This window comes from Vicugna pacos, chromosome 6, assembly GCF_048564905.1.
Source record: "Vicugna pacos chromosome 6, VicPac4, whole genome shotgun sequence".
In the NCBI taxonomy this organism is placed as follows: Eukaryota; Metazoa; Chordata; class Mammalia; order Artiodactyla; family Camelidae; genus Vicugna; species Vicugna pacos.
In genome coordinates this window covers 55319890-55345581 of record NC_132992.1, presented here as the reverse complement: position 1 = coordinate 55345581, position 25692 = coordinate 55319890, and the positions used below count along the sequence as shown (strand labels likewise).

Below are 25692 nucleotides of genomic sequence, written 5' to 3'. Positions count from 1 at the left end.
TGTACATACAGCAAGCCAAAAGGAAAATACAGTAAATCAATTACAACAAACATACTGGAAGAATAATGACAAACCTAAAGTATCAAAACATAAAAACAGAAGTTGGATGGGACAAAAATCAAGCAAATTAAAAGAAGAATTAAATGACTAACCATGTTAAGTTCAACATGCTCATGCAAGGCACTCGAGACCCCTTCAAATTAAACTTGTGGGCATTGCAGTTTTCACAGATATTTTCTGTTAACTGACAAGTTTTTTAAATTGTGTATTAATGTCTTCAAAAGGGAACTGCCTCTCCAATTCCTTTTGAGTCCCACCATTTACTTCCCATTATCTTATATACTTCACTGCTTGCGCATTTGCTTACCTGCCTACCACTGGCATCTCTGAGCTATAGCCATCAGGAGACCTCAACACACCTTCCCCAAGGGTTCAGCTAACCTACTGCTTGGGAGATTTAAATATAGATTCCTAGGGTAAAATCTGGGAGGATTTTCTTTTTTTTCCTTTTCTCTTCTCTTCTTTTTAGCCAGCACCTCTGCCTACTATACAGGTGTTCCAAGGAACCACGCTTTTGAGAATTTCTAGTGTTTTTTATGTGTACCTCTGACTTGAGTCTACAGCCCTGAACACCCACCTATGGAGAATCTAGTGGCCTTCAAAAAGCACATCCCTTTCATTCAATAAGAAAAACACCCAAGATTTGATGCCTACCTAGCCTCACACTGTCTCTACTGAATGCTCCTTCTGAATGATGCTGCCATTTTGTCTGGTTTCAAAATCAGTCTCAATTCTTAGTGATAGCTTTATTTCTAGTTCAATATTTTTAGATTGTGATTTTGTTTGACCCAGGTCGAAAAGGATTAATGCTTAAACAAATTTCTTCCACTTTCAACTTTCTTGAAATCCCATGTAAGCCACAGTTGCTCTCAAACACTTCAAAAAATAGTGATGAAATTTAAATTCTACATGGCAAATATTGACCTTGGATAAGCATCCTGGATTTTCCCCATTGAGCGTATTGGGCCCAATTCAAGGTACACATCCATTCCAGAGTTACTAGATAAAACTAAGAAATCCACATCCTTAAGAAGGATGTGGACACATTTTTTAATCTCAGTTGCAGAATGGTTGTTTTCAAATTAAATATTCACAGTTGTTTGCAGTTCTTGTTCTTATATACTAACTTGCAAATCATAAAGATTGCATTTAGCTAAAAAAGTCCTGCAAGTGTCAGTGACCTCATTCTCAATATAAATATTTTTCACAACTATAATTTTATGCAGAAAGTTTGAGTGGTGTAGAGCATTAATCCCTTTCATTACAATTCTGCTTTTATTTAAATTTAATTTTCAAGAGAGCTAATGAGCTGATACGCAGCTTACAATAACAATTAAAAAAAAAGCCCAAGTCCCTTAAATAGAATTTATTTTGAGATTGTTTTATACACTTTTCAATTTAGAATTACTTAAGTTTATAAACTTTGTATTTCCACTTAGTCAAAAACATTTGATTGTTGAAGTACAACATGTTTTAATTTTTCTGCTGTATTGATTGTCTAATTTTTAAATATCTAAAAACAATTTCTCATTGAGTGCTTGTGCTGGAACCTTATGAACACCAACAGTGGCGTTTTCATTAGAAGTAATGGGGTCTGAGAAATAAAGAAAGACTGTCGCAAAGCCTGGGGGTGTTCTGAAGCCATGTTAGAGAACAAAGGATAGAGTAGATTTTTTTGATGGCACCATAATGAATTCAGACTTAAACATACTGCCATAGAGATATCTCTGCAACATGCAGGAGAAAAGTTCTAAAAAAAAAAAAACATAGAAAATAAGCTCTGGAGCTCAGAAACAAGTCTGGGCTAGATATCTTTATTTGGGGATTGGGCTGGAGATGATTACTATGTGCAGTCTGCTCACACCTACACCAGCACCTCCCACAGCTCCTGACTTTGTTGATGAGACTCTGAAGGAGGACATGCCCCAGGGGGACAAATTTGTAAACACATCTCTCACCTAATTTTCATGGCCCACTTTGAAAGAACTATTTTTATCAAATTCTTTCTGTCCATGGAATTTGAATTAGGTAGTAGAAATCCAAAATATGTTTGTCCCTTAGAAGAGAGAGTTCAAGTGGAGATGTCATGAGACAGAGTCAAAGCTCACAGGTCCATGGATGGTAAGCCAAAGCAATGTGAGAGCCAAAGTCATAAGGAGAAGAAACTGATTAAGCAGATAAAGCCATTGGGTGGCAGGACAGGAACAGGGGTAAATATGGCTGAGCTGTGTCAATAGAGGAATGATAGTGTGAAAGTAATGAACTCAACAACGCAGTTTCCATGAGTCACTTTGGCTTCAAAACCATAGTCCAGTTTTAGTGACTATGGGCCCAGTTCTATAATGCCTCATGTTTGGGACTTTTGTAAGGTACATCGTTCTAATCATTTTAAATTCATCTTTACAATAAACTCTTCTTACTCCAGTAAATATGAGGGGTCTCTGTTAACAGCAACTAAGTATGCTTGACTGAAAAAAGATCATCAGCATTAGGAATTCAAGAAGGCTAGATTTGGTATTGGTTTCCTACTTTTTTATTGTGAGTTTGAGCAAATATATAACCCCTTTGAGCCTCAGTTTTATCACCTGTAAAGTGATGTTATTTTGAGAATTATTGATTTAATGTATGTAAAGTGCTCATCACAGTAATTGGCATAAACCAAGATCCTCAGTGAATGTTAGCTCCTTCCTTCATGTCTTTTCTACATGAGCAGAGAAAAAGGTAAGGACAAACTCCACATCAGATATCATCAAGAAAATTAAAATTAAAACAACAGTATGATGCCACAACACACCTTTTAGAATGCGGCCAATCTATAACACTGACAACATCAAATGCTGACCAGAATGTGGAGCAATAGGAAGTCTCATTCATTGCTGGTGGAAATGCAAGATGGTACAGACACTTTAGAAGGCCGTTTGAATTTCTTATAAAACTAAGCATATTCTCACCATAACGTCCAGCAGTGGTGCTCCTTGGTATTTACCCAAAGGAGTTGAGTTGAAAGTTTATGTTGACACAAAAACTGAGACGCTGATGTTTATAGCAGCTTTGTTCATAATTGCCAAAACTAGCAACTAAGATGTCCTTCAGTAAGTAAACAAATAAATTGTGGTACATCCAGATAATGGAATATTATTCAGTGCTAAAAAGAAATGAGCTCTCAAGACATAAAAAGACATGAAGGATCCTTTAAGACATATTACTAAGTGAAAAAAGCAAGCTGAAAAGGCAACACACTGTATGATTCGAACCATACAGTATTCTGGCAAAGGCGAAACTATGAAGATAGGAAGAAATCAATGGTTGCTGGGGGTTGGGATGTGGAGGGGTGAGTAGGTAAACCACAGAGGATTTTTAGGGCAGTGAAAGTACTTAATATGATACTATAATGGTAGATACGTGTCACTGTGTATTTTTCTATGCCCATCAAGGAATTTTACCAATCTAATAGGACAGATAAAAGATAAAAGTGATGGGTGTTTTATGAGGGTTAGGTAAAGTGCAATGGAAATGAAGAAGAGATTGAGTTTATTTCCAACTGATAGGGCTAGAAAGGTCTTCTTGGATTAGAAATCATTTGACTTGAGCACTGAAGGATTAGTAGGGTTTGAAACTGTCAGGGAAGGATGAGAAACAGTTAAGATGGGAGAAAAGGCTTGAAGAAATCCTTGGAGACTGAGACCCCTAGGGCAGTACTTGGATGACTGTTGGCTAGTACTTCAAATATGTGAGAATTCTGCGTCATTATGTCATGAGAACAACGAAAAAAAGAATTTTTCATGATATCTTCTTGGAAGTAGTTTTTTGTTTTTTCGGTTCGGGGATTTTTTGTTTGTTTTCCAAATTAGGAGCCACCCATGATTGTTACATATTTCTCACAAAGATGACAAGGAAACAGTTCCCTAAATTGTTCGTCAATGGTGGGTATGAGTGTTCTTCTTGTAGACTAACTATACAACTAGGCATCAAATTATTAGTTCAATTAATGAGTGGCCACTTGTAGCCACACAAATGTAGACAGATTCAGTTATTTGACTCTGGCCACTTGTGACTACTTGAAGTCATTACACAGTTTATATACTGACAATGTGAGGGCCTTCTGGAAAGCCACACAGCAAGCAGTCAATCAGTTACTGCCAATGACCACTAGCTGTTTCCTACTGTCAATTTCATGGCTTATCTTCTGAACAAATGAATTATTTGGGAGTAAAAATTAATTTAGAATGAGAGAGTTTAAAAATATACTCAGCCATACTCTGCTAAGCAATGCAGGAAAAAATGGAACAAATTTCTCTCAAACTTAGGAGTTCAGAAATACAAACTAGATAATATCAAAATCTATATCAACTTACTCAAAAGTTGTAAAAGTGACCTAATAACAAGAAATAACATGGGGATAATTCTCACTAATGAAGTTTCCCTCCTAAGTCCCTGTAGATTTTTGCCACACCAAAGGATAGCCCATAGGTGTTCTGTGGCAGTCAGGTTTACTCCTGATCTGTTAATACTGCTATCCACAAAAACATTTTTTCTGGTGAGAGGTGATGGTGGTGGTGGTGGTGATGATGATAAACAAACTGGAAAACACGAATTTGACTGTTACCTCCAAGCTGAGTAGAACTTACGGTTAATATGTTTTGAGGCATATGGAAGCCTTTTTCAATGAAAGTGCTTCTGGGGACTCATTAGCTGAGATATGTTTGCTAAAAGAGCCAAATTAAGAGTGCTCTGCATTGAAATGTATTGTTCTTCTGGAGAAAAGATAGTCTCTTCAGCAAGCAGTATTGGGAAAGCTGGACAGCCAGATGTAAATCGGTGAAGTTAGAACACTCCTTCACACTAACACAAAAGTAAACTCAAAATGGCTTAAAGACTTAAACATAAGACAAGACACTATAAACCTCCTAGAAGAAAACATAGGGAAGGCATTTTCTGACAAATCTTAGCAATGTTCTCCTAGAGCAGTCACCCAAGCAATAGAAATAAAAGCAAAAATAAACAAATGGGACCTAATTAAACTTATAAGCTTTTGCACAGCAAAGGAAACCATAAGAAAAACAAGACAACCTATGGACTTAGATAAAATATTTGCAAAAGATGAGGCTGACAAGGGCTTAATTTCCAGAATATATAAACAGCTCATACAACTTAATAAGAAAAAAAAAACCAAGCAACTGAATCCAAAAATGGGCAGAAGACTTAAACAATTTTCCAGTGAAGACATACAGATTGCCAATAGGCACAGGAAAAAATGCTCAGTACTGCTAATTATCAGAGAAATGCAAATTGAAACTACAGTGAGGTATCACTTCACACCAGTCAGAATGGCCATCATTCAAATGTCCACAAATGATAAATGCTGGAGAGGGTTTGGAGAAAAGGGAACCTTCCTACACTGCTGGTGGGAATGTAGTTTGGTGCATCTGTTATGGAAAACAGTATGGAGATTCCTCCAAAGACTAAAAATAGACTTCCCATATGATCCAGCAATCCTACTCCTGGGCATATATCCAGAGGGAACTTTAATTTGAAAAGATATATATGTGCACCCCAATGTTCACAGCAGCACTGTTTACAATAGCCAAGACATGGAAACCTAAATGTCTATCAAAAGATGACTGAATAAAGGAGTTGTAGTATGTTTATACAATGGAGTACTACTCAGCCATTAAAGTAATAAATTAATGCCATTTGCAGCAACATGGATGGACCTGGAGATTGTCATTCTAAGTGAAGTGAGCCAGAAAGAGAAAGAAAAATGCCATATGATATTATTCATATGTGAAATCTAAAAAAAAAAAAAGGCACAAATGAACTAATTTCCAGAATGGAAATAGACTCATAGACCTAGAAAACAAACGTATAGTTACTGGGGGGAAGGGATAAATTGGGAGTTTGAGATTTGCAGATACTAACTACTATATATAAAATAGATAAACAAGTTTTTTCTGTATAGTACAAGGAATTATATTCAATATCTTGTAGTAACCTACAATGAAAAAGAATATGAAAATGAATATATGCATGTATATGTATGACTGAAACATTATGCTGTACACCAGAAATTGACACAACATTGTAAACTGACTATACTTAAATTAAAAAAAAGAAACCAGGAGAAAAAAGAGCAAATTAATCCCAGAATGTTCAGAAGAAAGGACATAATAAATATCAAAGCAGCAATCAGTGAAACAAGAAAGCAAAAAACAATAAAGACAATCAATGAAATAACAACAGAAAGTATTGTTCTTCAAACTATTCTTCATATCCTACTCCCTCGCCTGCTTAAAGCAGCACTGGATTTCGTATTCCTAGCAGTTTGTGTGTAAAATATAGCATACACACAAAAGAGTGTAGAAGAATATACAAGTTTAATAAATAGAAAAAACAGCCTGTGTAACTACTCTCTGGTAAAGAAACATTGTCAGCACTCCAGCATCTCCAGCTGTGCTCCTCTCTTATCATAACTCTCCCCCTCCCTCTTTAGGTAACCACTTATCTTATGTGCTAGTATTTCTTCCTTTCCCTACCTTGACCATTTGCAAATATAAGCCTTGACAATGTTGCTGAGTTTGGAATGGTTTGAACTTCATAGAAATGGCATCACACTTGCCGTCTTCCCATGTTTTTGGATTCTTTCACTCACCATTATGTTTTTGAATGCTTTTATTGTAAGTAGATGTTGTTCATTTTTTTCCATTGTATTTGCAAACCAAAATAAATGATCTATCCTGTCAGAGTTGGATGTTTAGGTTGTTTCCAGTTTTGGGCTATTACCAGCAAATGCTGCTCCGAAGATTGTTGTCTAGATACCCTGGCACACGTGTGCTTACATTCGTCTGAAGGATATACTTGGGTGTGGGACTGCAGAGTCACAGAGTATGTGCATTATATTCAGCTCTACTAGACAATGCCAAACTCTAATCCAAAGTGATTGCACCAATGGATACTCCTACAAGCAGTGAATGAGTATCCTCACCAACACTTGGTATTCTCAGACTTTTTAATTGTTGCCAGTCTGATGGGTGTGTCCAGGTGTTTCATTGGAGCTTTAATGTGCATTTGTCTGGTTAGTAATGAGCTTTATAAACTTTTCATATGTTTATTTGCCACTCAAATTTTTTTTTACAATGTACTCATTCAAGTCTTTTCTACTTTTCCTACTTGTCTCTCTCTTTTGTATTGGTTTGTAGCAGTTCTTTGTATATGGACCCTAATCCTTTGCCAGGCATATTTGTTGCAAATAGCTTCTTCCATTGATTACTTACACTTTCACTCTTTTAATGAAGACTTGGGGTGTATAGAAACTTTTCATTTTGATGTAGTCAAATTTATTACATTTTCCTTTGTGGTTAATGTTTTTGATATCTTCTTTAAGGAATCCTTTCCCAACTCTAAAATAATAAAGATATTCTCCTATACTTTAGCATATTATAAAAGCTTTATTGTTTTGACTTTATAGTTTGTCTTATCCTACTAAAGTTCATTTTTGTTTATTTTATGAGCTTTATTTCAGTTTTTTGTTATTAATATTCAGCTGTCTCAGCACCATTTATTGAAGTCTCTCTGTATCAAACAATGTTACTACTCTATCCAGATCACTTTGTATTGATTTTTAAAATTTTTTGAATAGGTGTGCTTTTGCTTCCAACAGGTAATAGTTGCAAATCTTTTATAGAGAACTGTCCTTGAACTAATAGAGACCATCTTGCCTGTACACTTGGAAAGCCTTGGAAGTGCCTAGGAATTTACATGGCCCCAAAATGGCTCTTGACCCATGGTGCGAGGGTATGTAAACCCAGTTCCCTGGCCAATTTGGGGACAATACTGACGCATGAATTACACTCCAGTGTTCCCCTTTGGGGATTCCATTACATTCCATTACACACAAATCCTCATCTCAATGTCTGTTTCTGGGAAACTTGACCTAATATATCATCCTTTTTTCACTGATTTGTGGAGTCACTTACGTCCAGTATCAAGTGCCCACATGTGCATTGGTCTATTTGGAGGCTCTCTATTCTGCATCCATCAGTCTGTACCCCTGGAACAAAAATCACACTATGTTAATTATAATAGATTTGTGAGAATTCTTAATATCTAGTAGAACACATCTTCACATTTTTTTCAAGTGTTTTGATTATTCTTAGTCCATACAAACTTTAAATATCTTACAAGTTAAAAAAAACTTAACATTTTCATTTTTATCTATAAATCAATTTGGGGGAAATGGACTTCTATATAATACTGAGTTCTAATTCATAAACACGTTATATTGCTCCATTTATTTAAGTCTTCTTTCGTGACTTCCAAAAAAACTTTTATACCTTTTTCCATGGAAGTCTTATTACCTTTTGTTAGATTTGATCATAGCTAGTACATATTTTTGATGTTATTGTAAAAGTATTTTTTGTTTCTTTCATTCATTGTTTCTTGCTCATATTTATGAATAAATTGGGCTTTTGTTAATTCCAAATATGTATCTGCAGATTTGGGGGGGTGGATTTTCTCAGTACACAGTCATGTCATTTTTAAAATTCATTTTCAGTCAGTCTTGTCTCATGGAACTGTCAAATCTGCAGCTTAGTTCCACAGCTCTTTTCTTCAAATTGATGAATTCCCCACTGGCCGAATCAGCTTGGAATCCTGGGTTGATCTCTCTGGGTTCTCATTTTCTGCCGATTTTGACCATATAATGCATTACTTCCTTTGCAGCTGCTTCATTTTTTTTAAACTTAAAAATATATATTTCTATCTAACTTCTTAAGTTGGTCTCAACATCAGAGTTGATTCAAATAACCTAGCCGAACCTACTTTCATTTTCAGACAGGTTTCACAAATGCAATTAACTGTCCGGTGAAGATAGGACTATCTATTGCAGAGTTGTTAACAAGTGTCCCAGTACTGTGTAGGTCTCACAGGGTAAGCAGTGGGGATGAGGGAATCTGGTCTGGGCATACAGTGAACATGGGACTAACAGGATTTACTGATGGTCAGAACAGAAACCATGTGATAGAAAGAGAAAAGTCAAAGATGTCTAAAAAGAGATGCTGAGTAGGCAGCTCAATGAGTCTGGGGCTCAGGGGAGAGAAGATGAGACTAGAAACTTAAATTTGAGACCTGTCAGCTTATAGGTGATACTTCAGTCCATGAAGCTGGATGCAGTTAGCTATGCAGACAGAAAGTCCTAGGACTGGTTCTTGGAGCACTCTGGCAGCTGTAATTCAGAGGTGGAGGAGAATCTTTCATACAAGAGGAGCTCTCTTATAGGAAGAGCCAGTGAGAGAACTGGGCCTTAGAAGCCAAATTTAAAGAGTCAACCACATCTCCTTCAAGCAAATAGCCAGGCAGAAGGCTACCAAAAAAATAGATTTAGGAAGGAGATTGGCCTATGAAACTTTCTTACCCCAGCAAGAAAGCAACAAAGTCCACGGGGTGCTGAGGCCTGGAGTTACATTTCCTGATTTGCCTTCAGTGTATTTTTACAGCTAAGTTGAATAGTCGGAAAAACAACGAATTCTAATTGATGCACTTTTTGGTCCTTGGCTTCCCTTCTGTTTACTGTGACGATTCAGTCTTTGCTGATGGAGCTAGATTAGAATGGATTTCTGACAGTTACTGAGACACGAGATTTATGTCACACTGGGTCTGGAGTGAGAACGGACCAGGGAGATTGTCACTGTGTTCTCTTCTCCAAGGGATTTAACAGCATCAGAACTGCTAGAAGGGTCTCCTGTAAGGCCATCAGTTCTTGATTTCTCAACTGCTTTTGAAAGACTTCCCAGAGCATGAAGTAAAGGATTTAGTGATTTTTGATCACCTTCTGATGAAAAATGATTTGGTATTTTCCCCATCTCCCTTCTTTTTTAAAAAATATTTTATTTATTTATTATTGTATCATTTAAAAAATTGTTTTTAGTTGGTGGGGGAGGTAATTAGGTTTTTTATTTTATTTTTAGAGGAGGTACGGGGGATTGAACCCAGGACCTCAACTATGCTAAGCATGCGCTCTACCACTTGAGCTATATACCCTGCCCCCTCATCTCCCTCCTTAATGAACATGATCTTTTAACCAAAAAAAAAAGTGGGGGGGAGTTGACTTTTGATGAGCTTGGATAGTATACTGTATTTTAAAAGAGTAAGAAAGTGGGAAGTAGGGAAAATGTTATGCTTCTGGGCAACACTGTGAACCAGTATCAGTATTTTTGTTCCTTTAATAAAATTCCTGTAGTTACATCCTGCAGTGATTTAGGCTGAGATTGGCCCAAAGGAATTTCACAGTAATAAACTTTGATCTTGTTGAGAGCCTGCTCCATCCGCACTTACCCACTGCCTTGATCCACTAAGCAGTGTGGTGCAGGGGAGAGAAAAATACCTGAGGCAGCATGTTCAGACAACGCAGGGGCCAAGGGAAACTGCCCCTTCCCTTTCACTTAGTGGTGGAATTTGTCGGGAAATTTTAGAAGCTGGATGAATACTAAAAAGTGAGGATGCTGGTGACCTGGGGTTGGGGCGGGGAGAGGCCTTGGTTGAGTGAGGTATGAGTGAAGGCTACAAGACAGCGGGGGACAATAGGTCAATGGAAACAGGAGAAAAGTTTGCTCTGCAAGTTGAAGGTGGCTCGGAGGACCAAAAGCTCTTTTTAAAAATATGCAGGCTGATGATTAACGCTCACCGCATTTCACTACAATTTTTACAGAGCTGTCCAAATGTTTCAACACCTGCTTCACATGAGGCAAAATCCTCTTGTAAACAACAGTGAGTCATTACCCAAGGCCTGTGAGAAAGGTGCTCTTGGGTATATGTACATTTTCTCCAGGTTCCCTTTGATGGACGGTGACTGAAAATAGAGTATAACCTTCTTTGCCCCAGAAATGTCTGCTGAAAAGGGAAAATTCTTGGGGAAAGAAAAAAACAGGACACATATTATATACCTAAGCACATAAATAAATCCATCCCTTATGTATTTATGTAGGTGGAAAACATGATAATTACATTTCCAAATGGTTTTTGAAAACCCCCGCAAATGTATACTTAAAAAGTCATAGCAATGAGCGGAGACTGGATGGCTCATTAGTCGTGAGATAAAGAGGTATTCCCTTTGGATCGCCTATTTCAAGAAGGATGGGGCCAGAAGCAATTTGATTGAATAGCAAAAAGGCATCCTTTGTGAATGGGTAAGATTACAAAACCCACATTGCAACTTTTTGGATCATTATTCATTTATTCATTCTTTTGGTCAATATTTATTGAATGTCTGTTATATGACAGGTATGTTTCTGTGAGAAGAGCTGGAAATGCTAAGAGGAATAAAACATCATTTGCCCTCAAAGAGCCCATCAGACAGGAGAAGACAGATCGGTGAACCTAAATTATCACATAACAGCATGGAGGCCATAATGGAGAATTTACAGATAGTTACGGAATTTCAGAGCGGAGAGAGAATTTAAACTAGGATCATAATAATGCCTTATGTTTTAATAGTTCTAAATGATTTGATGGAAAAACCCAGCTTGGTTGGAAGCATGCTAGATGGCCCAACTCCTTCATCAAAATGACAACTTACTCAAAAGAATACTTACTTGTAAAAATAGTAGCAATGTTATATTAAGGAGTCATTTGCAATCTTTTATGAGTTTCTATTATTTTTGCCCATTTTCAGGGCTTTTTATTATAATTTTTAAATTTCTTAGGCAGTTCCTCTAAAAAATAAGCTCCATGAGGACAGGCACTGCATCCTTTTTTGTTCATGATTTTATCTCTAATACTTATTGCAGTACCTGCAAAGGAGGTTTTCGATATATGTTAGGGAGGAAATGAATGAATTATTTCAGAATGCACAATTTATAAATTTTAAAGCCTGGGACCACCTTCCTGTGCAGCAGGAGGAGTTCACGTCCTCTGGTACAGCTGACCTTGGCCCACGGTCCTCACTTCCATCTGAGACGTTTGTGATGAAGCACTTTTGGAATATTTGTAGGATACCCTGGAAATTCAATTCCAAGCCCAAACAATCTGATTTTTAGGACACTGAAACATCTGAAGTTTCCATTCATCCCATGAATATGACATGACTCTGCACTATATTGTTTTTTAAAGAGATCTCTAAAGTGGTGTGGTTATGGTAACATCAGGTGTTTCCAGGGACGGGAACTAGGTGCTTGGAGGACAAGACTGGGAGGGAGAGTTTTTTTCTTTTGTTTTTTAAGCAATTTTTTTTGGGGGGGCAGATAATTTGAATCTGAATTCTCTCTCCCCTCTGAAATTCCATAGCTATCTGTAAATTCTCCATTATAGTCTCCATGATGTTATGTAATTCTATCCTGTTAAAAAATAATGAATTTTTAAAAACATGCTTATAGAAGCACTGTGAACTTTTGCTGAATTTGTTCTGTCTTTTAGGAAGTTTCATCAGATAACCCTCTGCATGCATTCAGTACTAAACTTGACTGAGATCAGTTAAAGCTAATGTATCTTTCTTAAACATTACTTTTTTGTTCAAAATAAAGTAATATAATTCTCGTTATAGAGGTTTGGAAGATATTTGAGCATAATATGATTCCCTCCTTTCTGAGAGATAATTTGAGGAAAAAGATTCATCTTATATTTGTCTTGTATGGTATATAAAATACATTTTTACCAATCTAAGGCCAATGCAGAGTAATCATGAATCATAACTCATGCAAATACTCTGATTTGGTCGTTGGAAGAGTTGAACTAGAACATAAAATGCCTCTACCATTGTAATAATGAAAATGGTAGGATAATTTGGCTATGTGATTGATTTTCAGTCAATTCTCTAGTTCCTTAGGACAAAATGATGAACTTGTCCAAGAAGTATGGTTTCAAATGTTACTTTTTATTTCTTTAATTTTATACCATAGCTCATATATGCACAATCAACATGGAATGGGAGGCATTTAAAGGCTATGAAAGTTTTTGAAGCCATTTTTCTCTCTTATCAGTGATTTTTCCTTCCTAAAAATATTTTAGAATCCAGCTGATGAAGTAAGTGACTTATTGTGACTTTTATTTTTAAAATACCCAGTTCATCAGGAAATCACGGGGTACACAATAACAACTCTGATCCCAGCTCAGTAAGATATTCTTGTCCTGACTCTGGGATCCCTGCTGTTTCTTTGGCCTTTCCCCCTGTGATTCATATAGGGAATGTCTTAGTAGTAATGATGTGCCAACTTCTTAACCAAATTTTGCTTTCAGTGCTGGATAAAATGTGTGATGCCCTTTTTGGGTTTGAAAGTGAATGACACCCAGATACAGTTGCCTATTGATAGAGGAAACCTTAGCTACAAAAGAATTGCTGTGTCCAATTACCAACTCAAATAAAGAAAAATAGAGAGCAAATGAAAAGTTACATTAAAATGTGATTCAAACAAAGAATAATAAACAGGGCTATTATCCTCCTTTTAAAGAAATACACAAATGTGTTCAGTATGCCTTTATTAGCACAATATAGTCTCAGATTTCAAATATACTTTCTAGTTTTATGGGGCAAATGCCAAGCTCTCAATGAATTTATCCCCGAGAATCATATTTTTGTGTGTTTTTACTCCAGTGTGTCCTCAGAAAACATCAACAGATTTCAAACCCCACTAATCCCATGGAAAATTGCTCAGGGCAAAGCCATTACTGAAGCTCTCAAGGAGGCAAAGCTCACTAGCTCTGTGCCAAAGCCCCCTCCTCTATGTTTATCTTAGAGGAGCAGCTGTCCCAACAGGCACGCCATTCAGCACATGGGAAGGAAGCAGCAATCATAGTTCCAGTGTTCCCAAACTACCACTGGGGGATTTATACACACCCCCATACTTACGGCACCATACACTGATTTTTTTTTTAATGCAACTTAGATATGATGCAATAGAGTACTTGAAATTGTATATGTTAGTAATTCCAGTTTCCAAGGATGGTTTACTGTCTGTGTATGTGGACTTGGGAGTGAGAGTTGGAGGACTGGAAAAATAAGTAAGCCCAGAGTGACTGAAGTGGGAGAGAGCCCGCAGCATAAGATGAGTCTTAGAAATCGTGTTAAGGATTTTGAACTTTATCTAAGGGCAATGAAAAGTAATGGATTTGGGTTTTAGAGTTCCCAGGATTCAGTGAGAAGGGTAGATTAGAGTTACTCAGTAACACTTGCAGGCATTGAATTGACCTGGTTAGTGCTGGCAAGTCCTCAGCCTTCACTACCTGATAAATTTGCATTCCACATAAGCTGATCATAGATGAGTTAAGTGGAAAATCAAAAGAGGTACCCTTAGCATCTCTCCCACATCACGGAGGCCCTGCAGATGCCAATACTAGACAAGAGTCTGTTAAAAGTTTCATTTTAATTTATTATTTTTGTGGTTAATAAACCATATGATAAACTTTGCTGCAAACTGACTACAGAAAGTTTCAGTTGAAAAGAGTTCCCTGATTGCAAGAAAAAATTCCATTTGGGTTGGATTTAAATCTCAAGAGGCTAGAGTTCTAGAAAATACAATTTGCTGCAGCGTATTTCACAGAAGGTGTTTAATATAACTTACTGACATCATACATTTTATGTGGCCTTTAATGTAGCAATTCTCTACTCTAAAAATTGCCTTAATGAGAAGTTCAGAATAGTTTGAAATTATTCATGCAGAGGAAAGAGTACAGTTGGGCTTGCTTGATGAATAAGCAACACCTCACTATGGGGAAAATAAAATAAAGTCAAAATTCTAGCCACACAGCATTTGAGATTTAAAATATAGCACAGAGTTTTATTTTTACTTATTTGTTAAAATTTTTTTCCATCTTCAATTTTAAATTTTTTAATTTTTTAATGTACAGGTGATACATAAAATTATAATATATTTCAAGTGTACAACAGAATGATTTGATATACAAACACATTAAAGGAGTCCCACCATTCAGTTACCACATCCATCATCTCACACATTTAACTTTTTTTTTGAGACTACTTAATTTCTACTGTCTCAGCAAATTTCAGTGGTACAGTACAGTGTTATCAGCTATAGGCACTGTTACACCTTAGCTTCTCAGACCGTATTCATCTTATAACAGAAAGTTTATACTCTACAACCAGCTTCTGCCTATTTCCCTCACCCCCCCCCAGCCTTTGTCAACAACCATTCTACTCTGTTTCTGTGAATTCGACTTTTTCTCTTGTTTTAGATTCCAAATATAATACCATGCATTATTTGTCTTTCTCTGGCTTATTTCACTTAGCATAATGCCCTCTAGTTTCATCCATGCTGTCACAAATGGTAGAATTTCCTACTTTTTAAAGGCTGAATAATATTCTGTTATGTGTGTATGTATATATATACAGCATCTTTATTTATTTCTCTGTCAATGGACACTTAGGTTGTTTCCAAACCTTGGCTATTGTGAATAATATTGCAATGAATGTGGGAGTGCAGATATCGCTTTGAGATAGTGATTTCATTTCCTTCGAATATATATTCAGAAGTGGAATTGCTTGGTCATATGGTAGTTCTATTTTTAATTTCCTGTGGAATCTCCATGCTGTTTTCCACAGTGGCTGTACTAAATTCCCACCAACACTGTACAGGGTTCTCTTTTCTTCACACCCTCACCAACATTTTTTATCTCGTGTCCTTTTTTTTTTCTTTAATTTTTTTTTTCAGTTGGGGGAGGTAATTGGTTTTATTTATTTTTTAATGGAAGTACTGGGAATTGAACCCAAGACTTCATGCATGCTAAATGGGCACTCTGCTGCTGAGCTATACCCTTCCCCGTCTCTTGTCTTTTTGATAATACGCATCCTAGCTGTATGAAGTGATACTTCATTGTGGTTTTGATTCATATTTTCCTGATGATAAGTAATGCTGAACACTTTTTCATGTGTCTGTTGGCCATTTGTATGTCTTCCTTGGAAAAATGTCTAGTCAGGCCCTTTGCCCATTTTTTAATTGGTTTATTTGGATTTTTAATATTGAGTTGTATGAGTTCCTTGTGTATTTTGGACATTTGTCCCTTATAGAATATATGGTTTGCAAATATTTTCTCCCATTCCATAGCTTGCCTTTTCATTTTGTTGATGGTTTCCTTTGCTGTACAGAAGCTTTTTAGTTTGATGTGGTCCCATTTGTTTTTGCTTTAGTTTCCTCTGCTTTTGGTGTCAAATCCATATTAAAAAACATTTGCCAAGACCAACGTGAAGGAACTTACTCCTTATGTTTTCTTCCTAGTAGTTTTGCAGTTTCAGGTCTTAAATTCAGGTTTTTAATCCATTTTGAGTTGATTTTTGTGTTTAGTGCAAAATAGGGCTCTAGTTTCATTCTTTTGCATGTGGCTATCCAATTTCTCCAGCATCATTTATTGAAGAAACTATCCTTTCCCCACTGTATATTCTTGGCTCCTTTGTGGAAAATTATTTGACCATATATGCATAGATTTATTTCTGGGTTTTCTATTCTATTTCATCAATTTTTGTGTCTGTTTTTAACACCACTACCATCCTGCTTTGATTGCTATAGCTTTGAGGTATAGTTTGAAATCAGGAACTATGATATCTCCAGCTTTGTCCTTCTTTCTTAGGATTGCTTTCACTATTTGGGATCTCTTGTGGTTCAGTATGAATTTTGTGATTGTTTCTTCTATTTTTGTAAAAAATGCCATTGGAATTTTGATAGTGATTGCATTGAATCTGTAGATCATTTTGGATGTGGACATTTGAAAGTGTTAATTCTTCCACCAACATGAAAAATATACTACAGGGTTGTATATTTCTTGTTTTCCTGTTAGGTTTCTAATTATAAATACATCATTCTGTATCTCTGTATATGAAAATTAAGACAGGACTTCATTTTCTCTTTCCCACCAAAATCTTCCTATTTTGCAATTTGCAACTGACTAGCTGTTTCCAGTGTAAAGGATTAGAATTAACAGTAGGATCAAACATAAGATCCCAAACCAGAAACCTTGGGGAGATTTCTCTAGACTAATATTTTTAAAAATTAAGGTATAAATTATATACAGTTAAATCTCACCCTCTCTAGTTTACAGTTTATATCATAATAAAGATATGGAAAAATTGGATCACCTCTAAGATTCCTTCATGTACTATTTAGTCAGATGCAGCTTCTGCCTCAGACTTTACCAGTTCTCACCTGTTTGGGGACCTTATAGCTTTGAATACCATATAAGTGGAATTATAGATTATATAGCCTTTGAGCCAGGCTTCATTCACTTAGCATAACGTATTTGATATTTATCAACATTGTTGCATGTATCAGTAGTTCACCCATTGTACAGATGTACCATACTATATTTATCCATTATCCAGGTGAAGGATGTTTGTGTTGCTTACAATTTTGGGTGATCACGAATAAAGAGTCTGTAAACACTTGTGTGAATATAGATTTTCATTTCACTTGAATAAACACTTAGGAATGGAATTGCTAGATTATATTGTAAGTATACATTTAACATTTAACTGTCAAATTGTTTCGCAAAGTTGTAGACCTTTTCGTATTCTCACCAGCAATGTATGAGAGTTCCAGTTGCTCCAAATCCACATCAACGTTGGTGTTGACAGGGATTTTTATTTTAACTATTTTCATGGGTATGTAATAATATCTCTTGTGGTTTTAATTTTCATTTCACTAGTGATGATGATGTTTATCATCTTTTCATATTCTTGATTATCATTCATATATCTTTGATGATGTGTCAATTCAAATCTTAGTCTATTTTTTTGTTAAGTTGTTTGGTTACTTGAATTTTGAGAGTTCTTTATATATTCTGGGTACAAGTAATTTATCAGTTATGTGTTTTGAAATATTTATATTATTTTGTGGCTTGTCTTTTTATTCTCTTAAGAGTTTTCCCAAAGAGCAGAAGTTTATAATTTTGGTAAAGTCCAGTTTATCAATTTTTTTTTCTTTTAGTGATTATATTTCTGGTGTCATCTCTAAGAAATCTTTGTATAATCCAAGGACACAAAATTTTTCACCAGTACCTTCTTACAGAAGATTTAAAGCTTTAGATTTTACATTGGGTCTATGATCCATTTAGAGATCATTGTCTCAGATAGGGCTTGAAGTTCAAGGTATGGGTTGTAGTGTGTGAGTTGAGGTTTATTATTTTTTTGCACATGAAGGTCCAAATGTTACAATGCCATTTGTTGAAATGACTATTCATTCTCCATTTAATTAATCTTGTACCACAAAAATTTTATAGCAGTATAATTTAAAATAATAGCGCCAATACCATGGACTACTTAGGTATAAATCTAACAAAACATGCATAATCTATATGCTGAAAGCCACAAAATACTGATGAAAGAAATCAAAGAAGACTTAAGTAAAAGGAGAAATAAACTGTATTGATAAATTGAAATATTCTTTCCAAATGCTCTATGGATTCAATACAGTCTAAATCAAAATATCAGTAGGATTTTTGAAACTGATTAGCTGATTCTAAAACTTACATGAAAATTCCAAGGATCTAGAATACTCAAAACAATTTTGAAAAAGAACAAAGTTGGAGGGCTCGTACTGCCTGCTTTCAAGACTTAGTAAAAATTGCATTAAGCATGACAGTATGATATTGGCAAATGGATACACACAGAAATCAATGGAACATAATAGTACAGAAATAGATTCATATGGATGATCAACTTAGCTTTGACAAAGATGCAAGGGAAATTCAATGAAGAATGATATTTTTAACTAATGGTACTGAAACAACTTAATATCTATATTTGTAAAACAATAACAATAACAAAAACAAAAACAAAAAAAGGCGTGGGGGCATAGTGGATAAAAGGCATATAGTAACACAAAAGGAAAGCACTCCTTTTCTCTGTAGATTTCTAATCTGATTCTCCAAGTCACTTTTTCTTAGTCTGTCAATATGATTCCAGAAAAAAACTCATCTTCCTATGGGAGTTCAGGATTCCAGAGTTTATTGCTATGTTTATATAACATAAATACTTTTCATGTCCATTGGAATTTGTGAATTGTCTTTTCATTTCTTTGGTTTTTCATTAGGAATATTAATCTGTCTCTAATTGATTTCTTAAAGCTCTTTATATGTGTAGGATATTTTACTTGATTGACACGCATTTAGACAGTTTTTCCAAGTTTCTCGTTTGCTGTTTATTTTGGTTCACATGCTTTTTGACATACAGGATTTTCATTTTTATGTAAAGATATAAATCTTTTTCTTTTTTTATACATTCTTATTCTGAATTCTCTTGAAGACCTTCAGTGTCCATGAACCCTTCAGAAATACATCTTAAAATTAAATGTACATATAAACATATTAAAATGCACATATAGAGTAGGTTCAGTTTTTCTTACATGACTTTTTACACACTTCGGTGTGTAGTTTTCTTTTCTAGTACAATATAGATTGGTAAGAGAATCTTTTTCTACATAAACATTCCCAAATTGTTTTAAAGAGCATTGGCAATTACAGGGTTACAGACTTGAATTGCAGAATTACAATGCAAGCAAATAATTAGTTAAGATTTAGAAGACATGGTTTGTTTATCTATCTCTAACTCTTTATTCTATGTATTTCAAAGCATTTAATAGGCCCCATAATAGTTTACTATTGTCTTCATCAAATGGTACCTTTAAGATATTCATATGATGTGGAGGCTTGTATGGCTAATCATGTTGAAGTCTAGAGCCTAAAGTCGTAATCAGCTCAACCCACAGGTAGGCACATAAACTAAGGCAGACATTTCTGAGTCCACTTTTAAAAGGGGAAATAAATACCAAGCTGCTAAAACTGTTTCCATGGTGAATTTGAATTTTTTTAAGAGCCCTGGTCCATGATACCTCCCTTAGGACTGATTGATGAACAGAAAAGAAATGGGGAATTGCTAACATTGAGAGAGAGAAGAAGATTTAAGGATAGTTACACATTACACAGATGGGTAATTTGCATATTGAGCCATGTAATCTTGAATTGGCTTGGACATGCTACAGCAAATTTTTTAGAAATCTAATGTTTCAGTTTTTGGAAAGAGCCCAACAATCTAATCCTAACGCAGCATCATGTTTCATTGCTGAATAAGTCAACGCACAACATAGAATTAAGAGGCTCATTAATTATATGGTCATAAAATTCAGGGTGAAGAAGGCAAATTGGGTATTTTGGAGTAATTAATGGCTTTGGGGGATGAACAGCCAATTTAAGGTGATTAACCAAATGAAAAGAAAAGCTCACCTAGGCTCCTTGGCAAAAAATCACAGAGCCCATGACAAAGATGGTACTTGTGTTTGCCACTTTTCCTCTGTACTTTCGACTAGGCTTTTTTAAAAGAAAGTCTTTAAAAGTCAAAAAGAAATAATTACAATTCTTAATTTACATCAGCACATATGAAGAAAACACCTGGTATTTGTCAGGAACAGCTCCGAGTGGGCCAGATTACTAGAATTTGCTTCGAGATAGCTTTTTGCTCTGCATTCAGTATGTCCCCTCGTCCTGACCAGATAATACCACTGTAAATACACACAGAGAAGGAAAGGCCAAGGGGAAAATTCTTTTCTAATTGAAGAGAATTGATTGTTTAAGTTTAAAGATCATGGATTATTTTTCATTAGCCCAAGATGTCATAGTTCTGGAGGAATATATAGATTTGACTAAATATAGGTAAGTGTAATGTCACTTACTGTAGGCATCTAATAGATTCTGTAGCAACTTATATCAAGACTTACTCTTAAAACAGAGATAACGTTCTATAAAGTGAGTAACCGGGTAACCACTCTCTAGTCAGCTGAATGAATCTTTATAACAGTAATTCTTAAATTAAGAAACTGTTGTCCCAGATGGTTGTCAACAAATCAGAAATTATTTCTAGTTTCAGGCCACAGGAAAAATATATCAAGACGTGAGTGACACAGTGGCAGTTTAACAAGTGTTTGTGTACCATTTTAAGGGGAAATATGATTAAGGGTGCATCCTAAAAAATAGTTTAAGTATGGACAGACTCAAAAACCAAACCAGTTGATGCCTAATCTGGGAAGGCATCCGTACAACACGTGTCTGCCCCAGAGAGCGCTAGTCACATCCTTTCCTGCAAGCTGCAGGACGTCATTCACAGCAAATGCTTTATGTTTATTTTTTCAAAGGAATGATGTTAAGGTCAAAATCAATTATCTCAAGTCGGATATCTGCAAGATGGTTACATAATCAGTTATACCTCGGTTTTTCCAGAGGAGACTGGACCCAAGGTCCCTGCCACTTGGCATTGAAATGAAGGGTCACAGGACAATTTTCCTGACGTTCAGGTATGCACCAGTGCACAGGGCCTTGTCTCTGGAATCCAGCTCAACCTGTGGAAAAGAGAAAAATTAGCTTGCCCTTTGTCCTCATGAGAAGAAACCTTGTGTCAGAAAATATCAACTGTATCTCCAAGCTGACACTGACTAAACCTAAAGCTTTAATTGTCAGAGATGTCCCATATTCTGGAGTGTCCAAAGCTGCAGAGCCTCACTGCCACTGGAGCTTCACAGGGGATGTGGGGAAGCCAGGTATGTCTAAGAGGCCTGTCCAAAGTGGTATGTCACTGAAAATATCAGGAGGACATCTCTAGAAGAGTGGGGCACCTGTGACACAGTCTATATACATGGGTCCCCTAAGGATTATGTTATAGAAATGTTCTGGTGAACCTTAAAAATTAGAGAATCAATGCAGTGATTTATCCTAACTGGAGAGATTTCCACATTCTCATGGAAAATTTGGATTAGATGACCATGAGGGAAGTTAAAGACATTCAGAATAAGAAGATATTTATCTTGAATACAACATTACAGAAATAAATATACATTTTATGTTGTTTCAACTATCCTTACTCTGCTGTAACTTGGGGAAAATCAGGTGAAACCCTGTACTGGTTGAAGTTGGGTCTCTGCACCCTAGCAGAATTTGAGTTCTAAGTAGAGAACAATTTAATTTTGTTTTCTGCATACGTGAGTTTGTGCAGTTATTTTTATACCCAATAATGAGCAATAATTCCACATTTTGACAGGTAGCAACCAGCTTTGGGATATGGTATGGTTTTGTTTTTGCATTTGCATTTTTGCATTTGTGTACTTCTATCATTTTAGTGAAGGCAAAATCTATAACATACATGCATAATCAGAGACCTATTAAATGCTAACATTTAATAATAACATTAAATAATAACAGTTGCTTCTGTAGGAATTAAAGTAGTTGGAAAACCTCCATATGAGCTCAAACAATAAGACGATGCTTCTGTTTCTAGTCATGGATACTCTGACTCTGGACCTAAACAAATTAGAATTGAGTGACCTCAGCTTGTGAATTTAGAAGGTGGTATTATAAAGAGATGAGAGGTGTACTTTGCCAATACCTTGATATTTCTCTTTTAGCTCCTAGCACCGTGAGACAGTCCATTTCCATTGTTGAAGCAACCCAGTCTTTGTTACAGCAGCCTTAGAAAAACAACACGGAAATGTAATTACCAAGCAAATTGTTTTAAGTTGATTGAATCATCAGGAAGCTAGGGATATCACACAGTACATAACCTTTTCAGTGCAACAGTGCACACCTCTTCAATGCTTAGTACAAACAAAAAGACATTCCTGGCCCAACCACATCCGAAGTTACGAGAGCCCCTGGCCTCTTGTGAAGTAAGGACTCCAATACCCAATGCTGACAGAAAGAGAACTCAACTTGGAAAGATTTTGCTCTTTTCTTTAATCCTGAAGGGAAGATTAATTGATTCTTTATTCCTTATTTACTTTAAAGGAATCCACAAAACCCCACTGCTACAATTATATGTATTCATGGTATCAATACAGATATTTACGTAGCACAAAAGTTCAGAGCTCTATAGAAGCCTTTTATATCCTTTAAAAATCTCTCCTTTCTAGTTTAGAATAATGAACTAGATGCCTTTAATCTAAGGCAAAATTATATGAATATTATCTTTTATATTAAACCAATGAAACTTAAGGAGTAGAGTTGCTATCTAGTGACTTGAAGACTATCAATGAACTGAAACTACCCATTTAAGATTAAATAGCTGGTTACATTTAAAAAAGAATTTCCTAATACTTAACTCTAACAACCCTTAAAAAATTACACTAATATCCTCCAGATAAGATTCAGATACTTGTTTTCTAGAAGCTGACTGAAATTGCATTGTATCCCATAACCGCACCCTTTGGTGAAGAGATACTTTCCCGTTTGTATTGTTTTTTTTCCCTGATCTTCTGCAAAAATCTGTGCTTCTCACTAATGAAGTAAAATTCCAAAGCAATTGAACATTACATTTTAAAGGGAAAATGGATATATAGAAATTCCTGGAAAAAGTTCAGATTATACAAAAGAAGAAAAGAGATGCCAGAATAAATTCTTAGCATTCGTGCAGTATCTTGCACACAGTAGGCATGGTCTATTTTTCTTTATCTTTCATTATGAAAGTTTATATAAAAGAAGAGTGTTTTATTTCAAACCAAATAAGTTGGATGAGGGCAAAGGGCTTTTTTCTTTAAAAATACCTCACATTTATTTAGTATTTGACACATCCTTTCAAATGTACTATATCATTGGTTTTGCAACAAACCTATGAACTAAGTATGAGTTGGCCAAATCTATGGAAAAAAGAAACAAACTCAAAGAGATTTTATAGTTGGTAGGCTCACCTAGCTAGGAAGTGGCAAAGTTAGACTTCAGCTCAGGTTTCGAATTCCACATCCTGTGCCTTTCACTTTCCTTCCAGGCCATACGGAAGCCTATCTCTCACACCACATCTTTCAGGGTAGTTTGTCAACTGGGTTTATGTTACAATAAAATATAACTTTCCTGCATGATTCCTTGATCTTGAACTGTTGTAGCTGATCAAGGCCTATTTATTGCCAGAGTATAAATGGAGGCAAATAATACACTTTGATCTCATTACACATGATCTGTTTTCAAGCTTGAGTTCCTGCAGTATACACTTGCTAAATATCATTGAATATTAAAGTGGCAGGAAAACATTTTACTTCATTTTTTTTTCTCAGCTAGAATAGCCAAGAAGAAGCAACTGAATTACAGTTGAATTTATAGGAAGAAATGTTATCACCAGGAAATTATTGGATTTGATGTTATCATTTCTGTAATTACAAAAGAAATATCCATTCCACTGAAAGTTACCACAATATGGGAGTAATTGCTATGCTATTACAGAATAGTGGTATGATATGGTTATTCTTTTCATACAAACTATAAATTATGTACTAAACATAATATAATTTATAATAAAAAACTTAACATGACTTAAAGTAGCTACCAAATCCAAGTGGAGCTCTGTGGTCGTTGCAAAGTAATTACATAATTATTTAAGCCTCACAAACTTAGAAATTACAAAGTACTTATGAAACACATTACCACAAGAAGCTAAATGGAACTTAAAATAGTTACTAACCCAATTTGGGTAATGTTTTTTGTTGCACTAAATGGCAATCCCATTATTATCTTTTTTTGAGATAGCATCTAAGGTATGTTAACAAATGCTTCTCATTTGTCTTTATTCATACAATCCTAGACTCTCAATGTTAGAAGAAAACACTTAAACCAAGTTCTCTACCCAAACTGTGGGCCTGTTCTGCAGCATTCAAGACAACTAGCTACTGGGCTTCTTGACTCAAGGCAGTCTGGAACTCCATAAATTAATAAGTGAAGTCAGTTAGTTGTTTAGGAGTCTTTGGTTGTGTGTGACAGGTGACCAACTCACATTTGCTTAAGGGAAAGAAGAAATTTACAAGTTCGGGTACTTGAAAAGCCCAAGGTTACTGACTTGGAGACTGCTTTTATCTAGGTGTTCATGTTCTAAGTGTTCAATCTTTTTTTCAGTATCTACTTGCATTTCTTTGTTGGGTCTGTTCTCAGATAGACTGTCCCTTTTTCTTTTTAGTGGCAAGGTGTCTGTCAGAAGATTCATGTAGAACCTACAGACTCAGTAATTCGAGTAGAGAGTGTTTCTCCTTCCCAGTAGTTCCAGGAAAGACCTGGAACATTCTGATTGGGATGTTTAGTATCACATGACCTTCCCTGAATCAATCACTATACACAGGTGTTCATGGGTCACATGAACATGCCTAGAACCAGAAGGGTAGAGATTTTCCCAGAGGAATACTGTGACACTGTTAATGAAAGAAGAAAGAATGAATGCTGAGCAGAGGAACACAACAGATGTCCATGACAGGCAAGATTTATTACTCTTCCTCTAATAGAGATATTTCTCTTCTTTCTCTTTTATAGTGGAGGACCTCTGGGAGATGAATTCTGGTGAAAATAAAATGGATCCGGTCAACAAATTGGCCCCGGCTGGAAGCTGACATCCGTACTGTTGGCATTTACCACGAGCACACCAGAAGGGTAATTACAAGTTTACAGAAGCTCTTCTTTTATTTTTTTCGTCCAAAATGCAGTTATTCTGGACACAATGTTCTTTAGCCTCAATCCACAGAGCATTGCTTCACCAGAACTAATCTTTCAAAAGTACTAAAAATTTTCTTCTGTCTTCTTTTTAAATAGTAGCCACACATGACTCAGGATCCCTGCAGGCAACATTCATTGTCTGCAGATCACTCTGGTGAACCACAAAGCGCTGCTACACATGCTGATGATCGTAGA

At 35.8% G+C, this 25692-nt stretch overlaps 1 long non-coding RNA gene across 5 annotated transcripts in view; it reads left to right on the top strand.

Annotated features, from left to right (window-relative positions):
* LOC116280972 (uncharacterized) overlaps positions 1–25692 on the top strand; it is a 382863-nt gene that overhangs the window by 138200 nt on the left and 218971 nt on the right. For all 5 annotated transcript variants that reach the window (XR_012073628.1, XR_012073627.1, XR_012073631.1 and 2 more), the window contains exon 3: positions 25318–25434. This is a non-coding gene — a long non-coding RNA (uncharacterized lncRNA). The remainder of the gene's footprint in view (positions 1–25317; positions 25435–25692) is intronic.